This window comes from Lissotriton vulgaris, chromosome 3_1 (assembly GCF_964263255.1).
Source record: "Lissotriton vulgaris chromosome 3_1, aLisVul1.2, whole genome shotgun sequence".
NCBI lineage: Eukaryota > Metazoa > Chordata > Amphibia > Caudata > Salamandridae > Lissotriton > Lissotriton vulgaris.
Genome location: NC_141689.1, coordinates 854,289,311 through 854,305,119, shown reverse-complemented (window position 1 = coordinate 854,305,119; position 15,809 = coordinate 854,289,311). Strand labels below are relative to the sequence as shown.

At 43.2% G+C, this 15,809-nt stretch overlaps 1 protein-coding gene across 1 annotated transcript in view; it reads left to right on the top strand.

Moving 5' to 3' along the window:
* The window catches only part of LRRC2 (leucine rich repeat containing 2), a 1,061,896-nt gene that overhangs the window by 194,341 nt on the left and 851,746 nt on the right, over positions 1 to 15,809 (top strand). The gene's annotated exons all lie outside the window — the stretch shown is intronic.

The window sequence follows — 15,809 nt, the reverse complement described above, 5'->3', positions numbered from 1 at the left end:
ATTAACGATTTGAAAACTCTGGTAAACTAATTATCAATAAGTAAAAATGTGACAGTAAATCTTTTGTGGTTCACTGAATTGTTCAAAAAGAGGCTGCATGTTATAATATCATAAGGAGTAAGGCACTGGCTGCAGAAATCTCTGTGTCCAGCAAACGGCAGACGACACTAATACTAATAAGATAGGTCAGATGATTAATGCGTTTACGTGGTAACTCTGTGTTTTGCTTAGTGATACTTTTGTTTCAATTTTTTACTCAGAAAGTTGCATGGAGACCTAACGTGCCTGCTGAAAAGCTCATCATGTAACATGGAGATCACTGATTTGTATTTTATCTGGATAGGTAACAGTCAGTGCTTTTGACACAGAGGATCTGCTGTTACTTTCAGTTCATTAGTTGAAATAATTCTGACATAGCACAGTGAGCTATGACCAGTATTAATGAACTGAGTGCAAAGTGCATGGCACGGGTTCAGAACTTTGTATGTTCTCTCAATCTGTCTTCATTGTAAAGTTTTTTAAAAGCCTTCCTTTGATTACTAACAGACTACCCCAACCACTGCGTTACAATGGATGTCCTGATTGTGCACTCTTCAACGCACAGTGCACACGGAACAGCCACCAACTGCCCAAGAGTGCAAAGGTTAAGTTTGGATACGTGAATCATTCCTGACTGACAGTCAGATTAAAGCAGAATCCCTTGATAAACATACTGTTACTATAGTGGGACGTCTAATAGTCCAATCCCATTACTAGGAGGCATCTTTAATGTGGGGTTTCTGGGCATTGTTCCCTTTACTTTTAAAACGTGCCTGCTCACAAAACCAGTGCTTTCAACACAAGTGCTCCTGTGTGCAAGATAGACACATGGCATGAGCAGCGAATGGCAAAACTGGTGCATATTTGAAATGCCTCAGTTCAATGCGCAAATACTAGAACTCACCAGTGTGTGTTGTGATTTTCTCTCGGTTGTCTTCATCACCGGCTTTCTGCTGCAAATATAAATTAAAACATTGCACCGAATAGCGTAACATATAAAAGCCGACCACACAAAGGGGGTCATTACGATGGCGGGCGGATTGCCACCACCGGCTGGGCTGTGGTGATCCACCTGCGGTAGCAGCGATATGCCCTCCATCACAAGCCCATTTACCCACCGCCAAATTAGCTTGGCGATGGGTACCGCGGGGGACGGAAAATCCACACGCTGCTTTACCGCCGGTTGGATTGCTGGCCGGGCTCATTGCACCATCAGGATTCAAGCAAACCGGGCCGAAGACGGCTGTAATGCCAGAAACCGGTCCCCGGGAGCTTGTTTCCTTCCCAGTGTAAGAATTGGCTTTTGTAGTTTGGTTTGCCCTGTTCCCATCATGCACTGGGACAGGAACAGACTAATTTGCATACAGCCAGGTTCTGAAACTGGGATGGTGCAGTGAGCTAAAAAACGGTGTTGGATCTAGCCCTGATCTCTTGACGGGGTGAGAGCTTTCTGCTTAATTCAGAGACTCTGTCTCTCACCACCCCTTGTTGTAAATATTTTTGTCCACCCTAAGCGTGGAAGGGTATTCTCAGATGTGAGACCCTTGCTCATTGCACCATCAGGATTCAAGCAAACCAGGCCGAAGACGGCTGTAATGCCAGAAACCGGTCCCCGGGAGCTTGTTTCCTTCCCAGTGTAAGAATTGGCTTTTGTAGTTTGGTTTGCCCTGTTCCCATCATGCACTGGGACAGGAACAGACTAATTTGCATACAGCCAGGTTCTGAAACTGGGATGGTGCAGTGAGCTAAAAAACGGTGTTGGATCTAGCCCTGATCTCTTGACGGGGTGAGAGCTTTCTGCTTAATTCAGAGACTCTGTCCCTCACCACCCCTTGTTGTAAATATTTTTGTCCACCCTAAGCGTGGAAGGGTATTCTCAGATGTGAGACCCTTGCTCATTGCACCATCAGGATTCAAGCAAACCGGGCCGAAGACGGCTGTAATGCCAGAAACCGGTCCCCGGGAGCTTGTTTCCTTCCCAGTGTAAGAATTGGCTTTTGTAGTTTGGTTTGCCCTGTTCCCATCATGCACTGGGACAGGAACAGACTAATTTGCATACAGCCAGGTTCTGAAACTGGGATGGTGCAGTGAGCTAAAAAACGGTGTTGGATCTAGCCCTGATCTCTTGACGGGGTGAGAGCTTTCTGCTTAATTCAGAGACTCTGTCCCTCACCACCCCTTGTTGTAAATATTTTTGTCCACCCTAAGCGTGGAAGGGTATTCTCAGATGTGAGACCCTTGCTCATTGCACCATCAGGATTCAAGCAAACCGGGCCGAAGACGGCTGTAATGCCAGAAACCGGTCCCCGGGAGCTTGTTTCCTTCCCAGTGTAAGAATTGGCTTTTGTAGTTTGGTTTGCCCTGTTCCCATCATGCACTGGGACAGGAACAGACTAATTTGCATACAGCCAGGTTCTGAAACTGGGATGGTGCAGTGAGCTAAAAAACGGTGTTGGATCTAGCCCTGATCTCTTGACGGGGTGAGAGCTTTCTGCTTAATTCAGAGACTCTGTCCCTCACCACCCCTTGTTGTAAATATTTTTGTCCACCCTAAGCGTGGAAGGGTATTCTCAGATGTGAGACCCTTGCTCATTGCACCATCAGGATTCAAGCAAACCGGGCCGAAGACGGCTGTAATGCCAGAAACCGGTCCCCGGGAGCTTGTTTCCTTCCCAGTGTAAGAATTGGCTTTTGTAGTTTGGTTTGCCCTGTTCCCATCATGCACTGGGACAGGAACAGACTAATTTGCATACAGCCAGGTTCTGAAACTGGGATGGTGCAGTGAGCTAAAAAACGGTGTTGGATCTAGCCCTGATCTCTTGACGGGGTGAGAGCTTTCTGCTTAATTCAGAGACTCTGTCCCTCACCACCCCTTGTTGTAAATATTTTTGTCCACCCTAAGCGTGGAAGGGTATTCTCAGATGTGAGACCCTTGCTCATTGCACCATCAGGATTCAAGCAAACCGGGCCGAAGACGGCTGTAATGCCAGAAACTGGTCCCCGGGAGCTTGTTTCCTTCCCAGTGTAAGAATTAGCTTTTGTAGTTTGGTTAACCCTGTTCCCATCATGCACTGGGACAGGAACAGACTAATTTGCATACAGCCAGGTTCTGAAACTGGGATGGTGCAGTGAGCTAAAAAACGGTGTTGGATCTAGCCCTGATCTCTTGACGGGGTGAGAGCTTTCTGCTTAATTCAGAGACTCTGTCCCTCACCACCCCTTGTTGTAAATATTTTTGTCCACCCTAAGCGTGGAAGGGTATTCTCAGATGTGAGACCCTTGCTCATTGCACCATCAGGATTCAAGCAAACCGGGCCGAAGACGGCTGTAATGCCAGAAACCGGTCCCCGGGAGCTTGTTTCCTTCCCAGTGTAAGAATTGGCTTTTGTAGTTTGGTTTGGCCTGTTCCCATCATGCACTGGGACAGGAACAGACTAATTTGCATACAGCCAGGTTCTGAAACTGGGATGGTGCAGTGAGCTAAAAAACGGTGTTGGATCTAGCCCTGATCTCTTGACGGGGTGAGAGCTTTCTGCTTAATTCAGAGACTCTGTCCCTCACCACCCCTTGTTGTAAATATTTTTGTCCACCCTAAGCGTGGAAGGGTATTCTCAGATGTGAGACCCTTGCTCATTGCACCATCAGGATTCAAGCAAACCGGGCCGAAGACGGCTGTAATGCCAGAAACCGGTCCCCGGGAGCTTGTTTCCTTCCCAGTGTAAGAATTGGCTTTTGTAGTTTGGTTTGCCCTGTTCCCATCATGCACTGGGACAGGAACAGACTAATTTGCATACAGCCAGGTTCTGAAACTGGGATGGTGCAGTGAGCTAAAAAACGGTGTTGGATCTAGCCCTGATCTCTTGACGGGGTGAGAGCTTTCTGCTTAATTCAGAGACTCTGTCCCTCACCACCCCTTGTTGTAAATATTTTTGTCCACCCTAAGCGTGGAAGGGTATTCTCAGATGTGAGACCCTTGCTCATTGCACCATCAGGATTCAAGCAAACCGGGCCGAAGACGGCTGTAATGCCAGAAACCGGTCCCCGGGAGCTTGTTTCCTTCCCAGTGTAAGAATTGGCTTTTGTAGTTTGGTTTGCCCTGTTCCCATCATGCACTGGGACAGGAACAGACTAATTTGCATACAGCCAGGTTCTGAAACTGGGATGGTGCAGTGAGCTAAAAAACGGTGTTGGATCTAGCCCTGATCTCTTGACGGGGTGAGAGCTTTCTGCTTAATTCAGAGACTCTGTCCCTCACCACCCCTTGTTGTAAATATTTTTGTCCACCCTAAGCGTGGAAGGGTATTCTCAGATGTGAGACCCTTGCTCATTGCACCATCAGGATTCAAGCAAACCGGGCCGAAGACGGCTGTAATGCCAGAAACCGGTCCCCGGGAGCTTGTTTCCTTCCCAGTGTAAGAATTGGCTTTTGTAGTTTGGTTTGCCCTGTTCCCATCATGCACTGGGACAGGAACAGACTAATTTGCATACAGCCAGGTTCTGAAACTGGGATGGTGCAGTGAGCTAAAAAACGGTGTTGGATCTAGCCCTGATCTCTTGACGGGGTGAGAGCTTTCTGCTTAATTCAGAGACTCTGTCCCTCACCACCCCTTGTTGTAAATATTTTTGTCCACCCTAAGCGTGGAAGGGTATTCTCAGATGTGAGACCCTTGCTCATTGCACCATCAGGATTCAAGCAAACTGGGCCGAAGACGGCTGTAATGCCAGAAACCGGTCCCCGGGAGCTTGTTTCCTTCCCAGTGTAAGAATTGGCTTTTGTAGTTTGGTTTGCCCTGTTCCCATCATGCACTGGGACAGGAACAGACTAATTTGCATACAGCCAGGTTCTGAAACTGGGATGGTGCAGTGAGCTAAAAAACGGTGTTGGATCTAGCCCTGATCTCTTGACGGGGTGAGAGCTTTCTGCTTAATTCAGAGACTCTGTCCCTCACCACCCCTTGTTGTAAATATTTTTGTCCACCCTAAGCGTGGAAGGGTATTCTCAGATGTGAGACCCTTGCTCATTGCAGCATCAGGATTCAAGCAAACCGGGCCGAAGACGGCTGTAATGCCAGAAACCGGTCCCCGGGAGCTTGTTTCCTTCCCAGTGTAAGAATTGGCTTTTGTAGTTTGGTTTGCCCTGTTCCCATCATGCACTGGGACAGGAACAGACTAATTTGCATACAGCCAGGTTCTGAAACTGGGATGGTGCAGTGAGCTAAAAAACGGTGTTGGATCTAGCCCTGATCTCTTGACGGGGTGAGAGCTTTCTGCTTAATTCAGAGACTCTGTCCCTCACCACCCCTTGTTGTAAATATTTGTGTCCACCCTAAGCGTGGAAGGGTATTCTCAGATGTGAGACCCTTGCTCATTGCACCATCAGGATTCAAGCAAACCGGGCCGAAGACGGCTGTAATGCCAGAAACCGGTCCCCGGGAGCTTGTTTCCTTCCCAGTGTAAGAATTGGCTTTTGTAGTTTGGTTTGCCCTGTTCCCATCATGCACTGGGACAGGAACAGACTAATTTGCATACAGCCAGGTTCTGAAACTGGGATGGTGCAGTGAGCTAAAAAACGGTGTTGGATCTAGCCCTGATCTCTTGACGGGGTGAGAGCTTTCTGCTTAATTCAGAGACTCTGTCCCTCACCACCCCTTGTTGTAAATATTTTTGTCCACCCTAAGCGTGGAAGGGTATTCTCAGATGTGAGACCCTTGCTCATTGCACCATCAGGATTCAAGCAAACCGGGCCGAAGACGGCTGTAATGCCAGAAACCGGTCCCCGGGAGCTTGTTTCCTTCCCAGTGTAAGAATTGGCTTTTGTAGTTTGGTTTGCCCTGTTCCCATCATGCACTGGGACAGGAACAGACTAATTTGCATACAGCCAGGTTCTGAAACTGGGATGGTGCAGTGAGCTAAAAAACGGTGTTGGATCTAGCCCTGATCTCTTGACGGGGTGAGAGCTTTCTGCTTAATTCAGAGACTCTGTCCCTCACCACCCCTTGTTGTAAATATATGGCCGGGCAGAAAAGGCTCACAATATGGTGGCGGTGCCTTGCAGGCACCAACATCCATATTATGATGGATGCGGTGCGTATGCCTTTTCGTTGCAGAGACTCCGCCATGGAAAGGCATATGGTAAATGGCTTTGGGGGCTGGTTTGCGGGCCCCTATAACGGTGGAGTGGCGCCTGTCACGTTGTCCATGCCACTGGACAACATGCAACTTTTTCATTGTGGCAGGTGCTACTTACAGCACCACCTGCCGTAATGTAAAAGATGTGGGATGCGACCTCCAGGGGGGCGGTCGCATCCTAATTGGCCCTGCAGGACCACCGCACCTCTGGCTGTCAGTCTTGTTTTCCGTTACAGTGATACAGTGACGGGCAGACAAAGTCCGCCCGCCATCATAATGGGGCCCAAAGAATTTAGTATGGTCTCCAGCCTTACCCTTGTATTCTCCACAGTGAAGACTTCAGAATTTCACTGCAACGATGAGAATTGGCTGCATTTCATCAAAGCTGTTGGTGCAGACTTAGAAAGTTTTGCAGTTGTACCTCTGTATTCTTTCAAGTGAATGGAGTATTAAGCCACTAACCTTGGTGTTACTCAGGGAAATCCCGAGCAGAAGACAGATTAAAAGGACATGCTAAGCTCCTGCAACAAATGAAGGCTTTCTCAGGCACTAAGGTGACATCATCCTGCAATGAATGAAGGCTTTCTCAGGAGCTAGCGGGACGTCGTTGCTTTTGTGATGCCACCTTTCCTCTAGCAAGAGCACATAAGGTCGCTCAGTGAAACTCACCCTACTCTGTGGTGCATGAGAGCTGGCCACAAGCTGACACCACGCAGACTCCACATCAATGTAAACATTCTCAGAGAGGGCAGGGGGGCAAGGGATGGGTTAAAAGAGAAGAAATTGTCTTCGCTGCAAAGGGAAGGTGTCAGAAAATGGAGAGCAGTAAAACTAAGCTAAATCCGAAGTAAAGAAAAGCGCACACACATAACGGAGGGGCGGTGGAGAAGGGATGGTAGCGGCTCCTGCGTTGGAGGCGTGGGCAGACTGTTCACCAAACCACAAGATGAGATGAGTGCGTGTGTATTCGATGTTTAACCCCAACACTGCATGCATAAAAATTGGTGGTGTGCCTGTAGGGGCACATTATTTCCATATGTAAAAAAGTAATCCCGAAACATGTATAACAATGGACGATGCAGTGTTTAGCCGTAGTATGGCCAGTCGCTTGGGGTGGGCTAATCACCTGAAGAGCCATGACGTATGCATGCCGTTGACAAATGGGGAGCATGCAAAATGAAGAGACGTTGGTGCCAGCAAATTGCAAGCCATGGGTGGGCTGAACCCCACGTATACTAGATACAGCAAGTCTTGTTTTGAGATAGCATATGTGTGCCATCTAGAACTGAGACCTAAAAATTTTATATATAAAAAGCAGATTAATAAATTAGCAGAATGACCTTCTCCTTTTTTATTTACTGCTTCTTGAAGGAACACCCCATAATGCCCTGTAATGGCTCTTTAAACTTTTGTTTATCTTAGTGATGTCCCTAGAAGGGGCTGGGACGCAACCAAACTATTTTTAATGGTGTGGGAGGTGTAGGGAGTACAGCAACCTTCCAGCAACATTAATAAAAGTGAGTCTCCTGGTTAATGAAATCCATGACCCCAGAAGAACTTACCATATTTTTCAAAAACATTCCTAGCTGGAGCTCTGTCCTATTCAGCTGGAGTTCCAGGCCCTCTTCTGGTTGTTTTTTTTAATTGTATTTTGTGGGATGAAAAATGTAAAAAAAAAAATACTCAGCGACGTGTTGATTTATTTTTATTTTTTAAACAACATGTCTCGGGGATAGAAGGGAACATGGCGGCCAGGTAGAGCAGTCAGTCCAGAGCTCTCACTTCTGGGAGTAGCTATGCATTTTTTCTCCCACCGTCCCTTGCTGATTTCCCTCTTCTGCACAATACCAATATCGAAGTCCGGATCTGGCCCACTAGTATACCCTCCTTTGGCGCTTTGTGTCACATTGATGTAGCTGGTAGAGCTGCACTACTTCATGGCAGTTAGAGCTCTATGGAGATTGTGAGGTGCTCAGTGCATCTTGCTGAGGCTCGGCTTTGGCATTGGCAGGGTCAGAACAAGCCCGCCTGCTGGCTCCAGGGGAAGAATTTACAAGGACGTGAACATTAGTAGACAGGGTCTAGCACCAGAAATTAATACCACTGTAAACCAAGCGTATAAAGGAGAAATGCTTTCATTTCTGCTTTGTTTTCCAACTTTTCATGTGTGCTGCACTGTGCAGCACACATACAAAGTAGGAAAAGCTTTGAAGTGCATCTAGGCATAGTATTTTGAACAGGAAGGGCACCCTTTCTGTACAGATCCTATGCTAGACTCAGGCGCACACCCTAGCACTATGGCACTAAGGTGTGTGCCTGTCACTTGACAGCTGAAATTAGTGCTAGGAAGAGGGAAGGAGAGTGCAATATCTGTGTGAATATGACACTCTCCTGCTCTCTCCCTGTCACACAATGCAGCACAGCCTCTTTGGGAGCTGCACTAAGTTCCTTGACAGTTTTCAGAATCTGGTCCTTGGAGGCTTGTCTTGTTATTGGAGAGGGAAGGGTAGAGGACACTACAGTTTGGGGAAGCTTGTGACGCTGCTGTAGAGCAAGCTCCAGTTGGAAAGTATTGGAGAGTACTGCAATGTTCTTATGGAAGCAGGAAGCCCAGTCATGGTGCACACAGAGGGTGAGAACGCTTTTGGGGGCCCATCTCGCCTTTTTTTATAAACATAAGAGCTTTGGAAGGCTCGAACACAAAAGGAATGAGGATGAGTTACTTTGTAAACGTTATATATTAAGGTCCACAAATGTAGCTTTGGTGTAGTCCGTAGCTGGTTTGGCGACTTGTGAGAGAAGTGGTCAGAAGCAGGTTAAACTGTTCAAGTTACGGACAAGTGTGCAAAATCCCACGAGACCCCCTACTAAAGCTTTTTAAAGAGTGTCCCCACCTCGAAGGATTACAACGCATTGCGCTGGGGGGCGCTCTAGGATAGGGAATAAGTTTAATTTACTATCCAACACCTTCCCTAGTGTCCACGGGGACTGGAGTTGGAATAGTAAATTAAACTATTCACTATCCAGCACCCCAAAGCACTATGCGTTGTAAAGGTTTTCATTGTAAATACCGCGTTGTAAAGGCATGCGTGGTAAAAGTATGCTTTGTAACGTCATACATCCCCCAAGTCATAATGTTGTAAGAGACCGACCTGCTAAAACAAGAATGTAAAGATCTTATATCGAAACACAGATGGGTAGGGAATATAGTGGCCGAGGATGAATAAAATTGCATCATAGGCGTAGCTATTTTAGTTAAGGAAAATGTAGGTGTGGAAATAATAAGGTACAAGTCTGATGAGGGTGGACGTTGGATAATAGCAGAATCCCTTTCACTTTAGTTAATTATTATGGACCAAACATAGATGATGTTACCCCCCTGAAACTGTTCTTTACCAACCTAGTGGAATGTAATGCTTCTATTATTTTAGCAAGTAGTTTTATTTTCTTAACCCCTTCACTGCGGCGGCTATTCCGCCGCAGTGCTAAGGGGGCGGGGCGGGCGCGCGGCGGCCGCATGCTGGTGACGGAACCGCTCCGTCACCAGCGTCGGTGGCGCTGTGCTTATGACGGAGCGGTTCCGTCATGGCCCGCCCCGCTCAATGGAACGCTCAGCGCAAGCACGGAATTCGCGCCGCGCAGGCGCTCCGAGCGGGCCATGACGGAACCGCTCCGTCATCAGCACAGCGCCACTGCAGCTGATGACGGAGCAGTTCCGTCATCAGCAGACAAGGGGTTAATGGATAATCCCCTATACAGATCTTTGGTGCATACCCAAATTAGTTCACAAAGAAGGAAGTTGTATTTTCTTTCCATGCTATAAAGTGTGAACCAAGTAATTTGTGGCACAGGGTAAAGGGAAACTGTAGAAATTAAACTTTTCGCAGTAAAAAGAAGGGTTACTGTTCGACGATAGATTACTTTTTCACAGATAGCAGGGAGGTAGAGAGAATTTTAAAGACAGAACATCACCCAGTTCACCTGATGGACCATGCAGGACGAAGGATACATTTGCCAGCCTGTAGGCAGATTAGAAGATGAACTGTAAGCATGAGGTTACTCCTTCAGCCTGAGATCACGCAGGAGGTATGGAAGGGCACAGAAACGTTTTTTAGCTGGAATCTGTGACATCTGCCCCAATACACATATCATGGAATGCACATAAAGCTTGGATACACTATTCCTTAAATAATCTTTCCATAGCGTGGAATAGAAAGGAGAGGAATCAGGCAGCGCAGCTGGTATAGTAGATTCGCAGTGTATAGGTAGTGTTGAAAACAACCATGGCAGAGGGGGATAATAGAATGGGAAAAAACGAAACATTGGATGCCCTGCAACTGAAGTTTAGATTGAAAATGAAAGTAGAAGTGATGCAGAAATGGGAAGTTAGTAAGGTTCGGGTTATGTGCATGGGGAGAGCTGTGGAAAGTTTTTAGCTTGGAAAGCCAGATTGGAATGAAATAGGAAGTACATCAAGGAAGTACTGAACGAAAAAACAAATCTGAGAGTTGAAGATAGCAACGATATAGAATCAGCATTTTATAAAAGAAATTGGATTCTCTATGGAAAAGATTTAGTTATGGACGGTAGGGAGACAAAATATCGAAATTTAAATATCGATATACTATAATATCGATGTTTTAATTTCGATGGTATATAATATCGATGTCCAAAATATCGACAGACAGAATATCGTTTTTTTGGTATGTATGTTACAAATATCGAAATTTACTAATATCGAAATTATGTTTAGTGTTATGTATTTTATTATGTTGTTTATGTTTGTTAAATATGTTATTAAATGTATGTTTGAAAATTAGTAATTTAGTTTACATTTTGCGTTTAAGTATCAGAGCGGGTTGTGGATTTATAGGGGAATAGGGTGGGAAGTAATTTAATAATAATTAATTAATTTATATATTTATGTAAATATTTTTAAGTAATAATTAATTGGCAATTATTTATTATTAATTATTTAATTAAATTAATTAGAGTTAATGTGCTAATATATTTAATTTTTTGTTATTGTTAATTAATAATTAATTGGTAATTATTTAATATTAATTAGTTAATTACATTAATTAGAGTTATTGTGCAAATATATAGAATTTTTTGTTATTGGTAATTAATAATTCATTGGTAATTAATTCATTTTAATTAGTTAATTACAATAATTAGAGTTAATGTACTAATATAAGTATTTTTTTGTTATTGTTAATTAATAATTAATTAGTAATAAAATAATATTAATTATTTAATTAAATTAATTAGAGTTGATGTGCTAATATATTTAATTTTTTGTTATTGTTAATTAATAATTAATTGGTAATTAATAATTATTAAGTGATTAAATGATATGAATTTTTTATGTGTAGTGGGTTGCGTGTTTGTAGGGTAATAGGGTGTCATATAATTAAATGTAATTAATTAACGAGATTGTATTTCTTCATTGGTATTTATTGTTAATTAATTGGTAATTAATATGTGTTAATTAGTTCAATTAAAAGTACATCAATTTAATAATATTAATTGTTATTAATTGATTAATTGATATTTATATTAATTGTGTTTTTTTGTATGTGTACTGTGTTGTGTGTTAAAGGGGGAGTAGTGTGTGAAGTAATTTTTACCCCCATGCTATCCAATGCTTTCCCTACTGTTGCACCCTCTGGAGTGGGAATAGTAATTTAAACCCCTACGCTATCCAACGCTTTCCCTACTGTTGCACCCTTTGGAGTGGGAATAGTAATTTAAACCCCCACGCTATCCAACGCTTTCCCTACTGTTGCACCCTCTGGAGTGGGAATAGTAATTTAAACCCCTACGCTATACAACACTTTCCCTACTGTTGCACCCTCTGGAGTGGGAATAGTAATTTTTACCCCTACGCTATCCAACGCTTTCCCTACTGATGCACCCTCTGGAGTGGGAATAGTAATTTAAACCCCTACGCTATCCAACGCTTTCCCTACTGTTGCACCCTCTGGAGTGGGAATAATAATTTTAACCCCTATGCTATCCAACGCTTTCCCTACTGTTGCACCCTCTGGAGTGGGAATAGTAATTTAAACCCCTACGCTATCCAACGCTTTCCCTACTGTTGCACCCTCTGGAGTGGGAATAGTAATTTTAACCCCTACGCTATCCAACGCTTTCCCTACTGTTGCACCCTCTGGAGTGGGAATAGTAATTTTAACCCCTACGCTATGCAACGTTTTCCCTACTGTTGCACCCTCTGGAGTGGGAATAGTAATTTTTACCCCTACGCTATCCAACGCTTTCCCTACTGTTGCACCCTCTGGAGTGGGAATAGTAATTTAAACCCCTACGCTATCCAACGCTTTCCCTACTGTTGCACCTTCTGGAGTGGGAATAGTAATTTTAACCCCTACGCTATCCAACACTTTCCCTACTGTTGCACCCTCTGGAGTGGGAATAGTAATTTAAACCCCTACGCTATCCAACGCTTTCCCTACTGTTGCACCCTCTGGAGTGGGAATAGTAATTTTAACCCCTACGCTATCCAACGCTTTCCCTACTGTTGCACCCTCTGGAGTGGGAATAGTAATTTAAACCCCTACGCTATCGACCGCTTTTCCTACTGTTGCAATATGTGGAGTAAGTATATATATTAATTTATATGTAGACTTTTTAATTTATTTTAAATGTATATGTATAACTTATTATTGTTTAAATATGTTTTAATGTTTTTATTTAATATTTGTAAAATTATATGTATTTTTAAATTATTTTTACATTAATATTAATACATTTAAAAAACGATATTTTTAATTTCGATATTTTAGTACTACGATATTTTTTTTCCGATATATTTGTACTTACCTTTATAAAGATATGACTCCGATATTTTTGATTTCGATATTTTTTGTGTCGATATTTTGGTATGTAGATATTTTGTCTGTCGGTATTATGTCAGACATTTGTTATGGACAGTGAAGATTTGGGTAGCTGACTGAGGAATAAGCAGTTACACAGGCTTACTCAAGATCAGCAAAAATACCCGAATCGTGAAGTAACAGGGAGTGAAATTTTGAGGGCAATTAAGCTGCCGGCCCAATGGGATCCCAAATGAGTTTTATATCTTATTGGCAGACAAGATGGTTCCTATTTGGATTTATTTATTTATTTTTGAACTTATATGGCGCAACAGCTACCCTGCGGGTTTCCCGGCACCTTGGATTCGTATACCATCGTGAGAAGAATACGCTTATGCCACATTATTGGTTAAAAAGCCAGGTCTTGATGCCTTTCCGAAATTTTCTGTATCTTGGTTCTAGACGTAAATGTAGCGGGAGTGAATTCCATAGCGCAGGTGCTATGTAGGCGAATAAGTTGTTCAATACCGTTTTACTAGAGGGATTACCTATGCCAAGGTCTTGGAAAGAGGCAGTAATCTCTACTGATTCTGAAACCTGGCAAGAACCCCTTCCAGAGTCAGTCATACTGTCAAAAATCATTACTGAACTGTGACTACAGGACCTTTTTTAGTATCTTAGCCATGTGTTTAAGGAAAGTTGAGGGCAGCTTGAAAACAAAGAATAGAAGGGCTTCGTGCCTGAGAGACATTTGCGTGAGCTGATTCGTACATTAATATTTTCAATTGATGTAGCAAAAACTTTAGAGACCCCACTGATAATAGCAACATTGCATGCAGCTAATGCATCTGACTGCGTCAACTGGAAGTATTTAATGACTGAAATAAAGCATTTTGGCCGGGGACAGGGGATCTGTCTTTGGGTGTACTGGGACAGATTTGCAGCTCATCAAGTGCCCAGGTTCTGGTCAATGATAATCTCACCATATCAGTGAAAATAGGAAGGGGGACCATGCAAGGGTGCCCTCTCTCACCTATTCTATTTGATGTATACATCAAGCACTTGGCTCAAACCTTTTTGGGAAAATAAAGCCTTTTACGTTAGGTGCCTCTTCTATATATATATATTGTATAGTTGAATGTTTCAAGGCAACTGTACAACTACTCTTGGAATACATTGAATGCGACCCTTATATAATGTTATTTCATTTACCACCACCCAGTGCCGAATTTATACGAGAATAAGCCAAACATCTTGGCTGCCTAATGCCATGGCTGTCTATTCTTGATTTCTCTTCATACCTCTTTAATTCACCAGCATACATTCTTTCTCTATTTTCCCACCCTTGCAGGTTTTTTTTCTATTCCTGCTTTGTTTTTTTGTTAATGTATTTCTTCTTTCTTTCCCTCTTTTCCGTCTTTTCTGCCTTTCTCTTTCTTTTGGGTTAAAGTCTAATAATGAAAACAAGTGCTCGTCCCCAAAAAGGAGTGCCGCTGGGCTCCACCTGAACCCCCTGATAAGATTAAGTACTGCTCTGCAGTAAAATGGCTTAATTGAAAGGAATAGCAAGGGCATGTATGACCGGATATCTGTGACTCAAGAATGTGCTGACATTGCTCTGGGTCAGCCTTTTCTCATTTATGCAAGCATTGGCATTTTGTATGCCTCTTATCTGGGAATTCGCCAGCTTAGTAAAATATGAAAATCATTGTATTTCAAATTTTAAATTTACCTGTGAATCTCCATATCAGTTTGCTATACCCATTAGGATTATGGTGTTTAAGCCCATCCTCAGTAAATATGGAAAATGTGGCTGCTTAGTAGCATTAATAATACAAATGCTTCAAAGAAAAAGAAAAAATATATACTCCTGATTAGCTCTAAATTTATTGATGATGAACATTATACATGTGCAGAAAACAACAGAAAATGACCCACTGGTAGATGTTTGGGATGATGAAAAGCAGAGTGATAATCAAAGAAGACAGGACGTGCTTTCAAATATAGTCTTAAGCAATGCTATTTTTCAAAACAGAATCTTAGCAATTTTCGCTTGTGTCATTTAGACCTTCTCCTCATAAATGACATAACATTTGTATTTGTAAAGCATACGTTCACCCCAACCGGGGTATCTTGGCGCTGAATAACAGAGGTTTATTGTTACCCAACTCAATGGTACTCATTTTGTCAATCTCAGATGGATGAAAGGCTGAGTGGACCCACATGGATTTGAACCTGTGACCATGAGGTCAAACACAGGCCCATGCAATGGATGCATTAGTCCACTGAGCCACCAGACCCCACTTAGTGAAATAACTATGTGCCTCAATTTGAACTCCCAACCTGAATTAGAATAATTAAATTACAGACACCTATGAATGGCACTTGAAAGGTGGTTAAAAAACCTGTGGAAGCTAAAAAATGGAGCAGCTCATGCCCTTTAACAGAAACTAAAATGATTGGCTAGTTTCGTCTAAACCATGTTGCATTGAAAAAACAACTGGATGGTGTGGGTCTAAAGTTATGAAGTTTTACCTAATCAAAACTTTATGAATTTTTCATAGTTTTTAAATACATTTTTGGAGAAAAAACATGCAAAAGTAGATTTACAGGAACAATTCTGTTATATCCTGATTGTATTAGGATATGTTTCCCAGCCCAGCTGTCTCCCTGCTGCTCAGCCAGAGTGAGAGTTGGTATTGGATTATTGGTGTTACTGTGATGCATGGAATGCTTGAGTGCCTGTGTGGATTAGTGGTGACAGTTGGAAGATGGGCTGAGCAGCAGGCAGGCTGCTCCTGGTGG